Here is a 5704-nt window from a genome sequence, read left to right as displayed (position 1 = left end):
TGCGAGTCCCATGTTAATGAATCGGAAAACGTCACTCCTAGAATCTTATGTTCTTTTACAACTGAAATTTCTTCTCCATCACAGTTAAGAGTGGTCGCCAAGCTTACTACTTTATTTCTCGGCCGAAAAATAATTACGTTTGTTTTTGCCGGATTAATTTTCAATCGGTTATTCTTTGACCAGAAAACCAATCTTTCGAGCAAGTCGTTACATTGTGTTGCAAGACTGTTTTCTTCTGGGCCAGATAAAATAATGCTACTATCATCAGCATAAATAATAAAGTTTCCCTCTAACCCAGTCGTCACAATGTCATTAATATATACATTAAAAAGGAACGGCCCTAAAATACTACCTTGTGGAACTCCAGTTGCAATGGGTAAAAAAGAGGACTGTCTGTTACCTAAGTGTACGCACTGACTTCTGTCTCGAAGGTAAGATCTGATAAGGTTTAAAGGTGTTCCTTCAATTCCATAAAAAAATTATTTATCTATAAGGATATCATGACTGAGTGAATCAAAAAAAGCCTTGGAAAAGTCAATAAATAGATCAATAGTAAGCAACTTATTTTCAATATTCTCTAAGATCTTTTCTTTGAGAATCAGCAGAGCATGCTCTGTCGAGCGCCCCTTTCTAAAACCAAACTGGGCATCAGAAAAAAGCCTCATCTGGTCAAAAAATTCTGTCAACCTTACGGATAAAATTTTTTCGAACCCTTTTGAGAATATTGGTATAACAGATATTGGTCTGTAATTTTTAGTGTCATTTTTGTCGCCGCCTTTGTGTATGACAGTTACTCTAGACTTTTTCATTTCGTAAGGAAACTCGCCATCCTCAATGATCAAATTGAAAATGTGCGTGAGAACAGGAGCAATGGACGGTAATCCATACTTTACAGGTTTGATTTGCAAATTATTTATGTCAAGAGCTTGGCTATTCTTAAGTTGCATGAATGTTCTTGAGACTTCTGCCTCTGTGACAGGGAGACAAACAAATCTTTTTATAGGGCTATTAATGTCAGAGGGTGAAAATGGGAGGCTATGATCCGTCGTTATGCTGTCGATAAATACTTGATTGAAGTGATCAGCTAGAGCTTGACCAGAAAGTTCGCGATTATTAACTAATATCTTCTCAGCTGCGATGTTCTTATTTCGAAGGCCAAGGACCTTATTTATGGCTTTCCAAGTGGCTTCTGGTTGATAATTGGTAATATCAGCGAAAATATGTTCAAAATATGCCGTCTTTTCACGCCGAAGCTCAGAATTCAATTTATTTCGAGAAGCCTTGAAATTTTCGAGCGCCATCTGCGTACGCGCATTTAGAAATGCATGAAAGAGCTTATTTTTCTTTCTTATCATGCGTAGGTGAACTGTGGTAACCCACGGCTTTTTTATCTTTTTTGATGGACGGAAAGTTCTGAAGGGAAAGTGCGCAGCATATATTTTTACGAAAATTTCAAGGAAATTCGAGTAGGCGTCGTTAAATATAAAGGACCAGTCATATGTGCCAATGTCTTGCTCAAAAGATAACAGAGCTTCGTTCGACATATATTGCATTGTAATGAAATCAGGGCGACTTTTGTTTGAGCTCGTAGGAGAACGATAAAACATAAAAACAGGGCAATGGTCACTGATATCTGCAGTGATCGTACCGGCAAGGGACACGGCTGTTTCAGTGTTTGTGATAAGTAAATCAAGGGTGGAAGATGAGGACACTGTAAGACGGGTGGGCGTTGTTATAACATTTGTGAAACCATTTGCACAAAGTCTTGTCTCAAAATCATGGACACTGGCATTGTCATCCTGCATATTCAAATTGAAATCTCCACCACATATCAAGTGAAAATTGTTCGTGCGCAGGTATTCTAGGAATTGGTCAAAAAATTTTATAAACACTCCGTACCTGCCATTGGGGGGACGATAAACAACAGCCAAAATCTCAGGATTATGTCGAAGAGTTACAATTTCATAATCGTTGGTGACACGGCAATAATCAGGTACAGTTTCGTAATTCAAATCGTCTTCAATGTAGATGGCTACTCCACCACCACGTCGGCTTTCGCGATTAATGGTGAAGTTTTTGTAACCGTCAATGCGAACCATATTACAACCATCATAATACCAAGTTTCTGTAACCATTATAATGTTATATTTGAAAGAGAACTGGGTCAGCAAATGGCTAATATTATCTCCTTTATTTATTGCGGAGCGTGCATTAAATTGTAATACAGAGTTATCAGAGGAGCAAGGCGGTTTTATACAGTGTGGAAGAACAAGTTCTTTGTAATCCATTACGAAAGGAGCCGAGCGCTATGTGTGCTTAGTGCGCGCAGATGTGCTTAGGTATCGGGAGACGGTGGTTTGTCTTCCTCGTGCGAGGAAGAAGAGTCGAGGGGCTGTGTAGAGACTATCTTGACAAGGTCTTGCTCATGGGCTATATGAATGCTTTTTGAGGTGTCACTTTCTCGAGCGAATATTTTCCCATTTTGTGCTCAAACTGACTTCCAGTGCTGTTCTTTCTTACATTTTATTGTTATTCCATGGAGTCGTTTCAGATAGGGGCAGAGGTGCTCATTAACGTAAATGGCAGCTTTGCTGTTGATTCCAATGTCTTCGTTGTTGATTCCAGCCTTTCTTGCTTTTTGAAGAGTAGTGTCACGTTTCGCACGAGACTTGAACTTAACTACAATGTTTGGTGTGCCATGTTTACGGTTTGGTACTCGATGACAGGCTTCAATATAACAAACATTGATTGGCTCTTTGATGAGTTCGCCGATTTTGGTTAGAATTTCTGACACGTCCTCATTGTCAGTTTTTGCCACTCCTTGAATCTCCAGATTGGCGGATCTGGAATATTGCTCCAAATGTACTAACTGCTTTTCTAACTCGACAGCCTTGGTTTCCACCCTAGGGCATTTAGCTTGCATCAACGACAACTCTATAACAGCACTCACTGCCTACATGCAGAAATGTTGGGAGGCGGGTGAGATTCCTAAGCAGTTGAAGTCGGCTAAGGTGGTACTTATTCCTAAACCGGGGAAACCTCTGTCGATCGAGAATCTAAGGCCTATATCCCTAACCTCCTGTGCAGGGAAATTGACGGAGCATGTAGTGCAGACACGTCTCAACAACTACATGGAAGACCACCATCTTTATCCTATCTCCATGGTGGGATTCAGGTGTCGTCTCTCAACGCAGGACGTGATGCTGCAACTAAAACATGAAATTCTGGACTCACAAACGCGGGACACGAAGGTAATCCTGGGTCTTGACCTGGCGAAGGCTTTCGATAACGTCACGCACAAGGCGATCCTGGATAATCTCAGCCTCCTGGGAGTAGGCCCGAAAACCTACAACTATGTTAAAAATTTCCTTTCACACATAGTGGCCCAAATTAACTTCGGGGAAAGTACATCAGACTACATAGAGCTAGGTAGCAAGGGGACCCCGCAGGGATCTGTACTGTCCCCGCTTCTATTCAACGTGGCCATGATCGGGCTTCCCAGCAAACTAGCAGCGAGTGAAGGTCTCAGTCATTGCATGTATGCGGATGACATTACTATGTGGATTGGCAAAGGAACCGACGGTCAATTAGAGGAGACTCTCCAAATGGCCATAGGAGAAGTTGAAAAGTACGTAAATGATAGGGGACTTAGGTGCTCCCCGCAAAAGTCGGAAATGCTTTTTTACCAACCAAAGAGGAAATCACGGTCGGATCCCCCGCGGATATCTCTTAAGGCTCAGGGACTCGATGTCCCGACGGTGGACCGGATTAGAGTCTTAGGGCTGTACATTCAAAACAACGGTTTCAATGGAGAAACAATGAAAAAGTTGGAGATATGCGCGCAACAGACTATGCGGCTCATCCGCAGAATCGCAAATAGGCGCTATGGGATGAAAGAAACGAATCTAATCAGATTAGTTCAAGCCTTTGTAATAAGTAAGATTGCTTACGTAGCTCATTTCCTTAATCTGAAGGCAGCGGAGAAGTCAAAGCTGGAAGGGATCATTCGCAGAAGTGTCAAGCAGGCGCTGGGTTTACCAATTCGGACCCCCACCACAAAACTTTTAGAACTAGGTCTTCACAACACACTAGATGAAATTGTGGAAGGCGTGACAATCTCGCAGTACGAAAGGCTGTCGGAAAGCGTTACAGGCAGGAAAACCCTAGCGAAACTAGGAATAAATTACGAGAGTCAGCAAGGTCCGAAAGTGGACATGCTTAAGAGCGTGCGCGATAGGCTGATGATCCCCCCACTACCGAAAAACATGCATCCCGATCACCACAAGGATCGCAGAGAGAAACAGGCTGAAGCCCTCGGCAAATGTTTCAAAAACTATCCGATAGAAGACGTGGCCTACGTGGACGCAGCTAATTGTGGGAAGGGGAGAATGGTGATAGCGGTAGCTAGCGCCGAGACATATCTCCGAGCCGGCGCCTCGATCACGACGGGCAGTCCCGAAATTGCAGAAGAAGTCGCCATCGCACTTGCAATAGTGGGCACGGATGCGTCAGCGATAGTCATTGACTCAAAGTAGCAGTGATGAACTTTGCCAAGGGGAGGGTCTCCCCTCTGACGAACGGAATCCTGCGGACTGCAAGGGACGACCGCAAAATTCGCATAGTCTGGACACCTGCACACGCATCCCTGGCTGAAAATGAAGCACCTCACGAACTGGCTCGAGGTCTTGCTTTCCGAGCCAGTGGCCATACCAAGGGCTTCGCAGACAGGGATCGTCTTGTGTGTTACAGAGAGATTACACAACATTATAGGCTTAATCGAACGAAGTACCCCGCCACTGATAAATCATTGACAAAGAGTCAGGCCACTTCTTGGCGCCGTCTCCAAACTTATACGTTTCCGAACCCGGTTATGTGTAGTCGTTATTATCCGGGACAATATTCAAACGAGTGTAAGCAATGTAAGGCCAAAGCGGATCTCAACCATATTCTCTGGAAATGCCCTTTTGCCCCCCTGGAGGGACAAAAAATAATGTCATTTGAAAAATGGGAGGCTCTCCTACTCAGCTCCGATCCGGAGACTCAAACAAAAGTCGTCCAAATGGCCGAAGACGCCGCCAGGAGCCAAGACCTTCTGGCCGTCGTTTAGGCGAGCGGCCTATATGCCCTTCAGACTGTTGGCAATAAACGTTTTACAATCCAATCCAAAGGGACGAATCTGCCAAGAAGAATCGTGTGGAACAGACATTGCTTCACCGGGCGCAAGTACCCGGACAAACCTGCACTGCATACATCAAGGCTATTTTAAAGCTACGCAAGCTAGTGAATTCATGCATGCACGAAGAAGATAATGTCGGCCACTTCTTAAAAGGAATAGCTGAAAAGGTTTACAATTTTCTGATTAGCAAAGAGAGCCTGAACACCACCGCCGACGTTATAAAACATTGCAGAACATTTGAAGCTCAAGCTTCGTCGAATCACCCCTAAATTCGGAAGACTGGCCAATGTAACCTCTATACCCAGTGTTGAACCATGTTCTCAACTTCCAATGGTGATATGATACGGGCAATTGTGCGTGAGGATTTGTCCAGGCCCAGGGACGCAATTTGCCGCGAAGAATATCTGCGGCACAGTAATGCACAGCAGGCAGATGCCGCCGCCCTTTCCTCTCCGTTGGTACAACCGTTGACACAACCGAATATGGACGATCGTAACAACTTTGTCCAAAAGTATGTCCATCGGCCGA

The 5704-nt window shown here is 44.0% G+C and overlaps 1 pseudogene; it reads left to right on the top strand.

The window, feature by feature from the left end:
• Positions 1-3851: 3851 nt before the first annotated feature.
• On the top strand, positions 3852-5107 carry LOC146177684 (uncharacterized; annotated as a pseudogene).
• Positions 5108-5704: the final 597 nt, after the last annotated feature.

The sequence above is a fragment of the Amblyomma maculatum genome, chromosome 10 (assembly GCF_055883805.1).
Source record: "Amblyomma maculatum isolate TAMU_Amacu chromosome 10, ASM5588380v1, whole genome shotgun sequence".
Taxonomy (NCBI): domain Eukaryota; kingdom Metazoa; phylum Arthropoda; class Arachnida; order Ixodida; family Ixodidae; genus Amblyomma; species Amblyomma maculatum.
The sequence above is the reverse complement of the archived record's forward strand: the minus strand, read 5'-3'. Positions and strand labels throughout refer to the sequence as shown.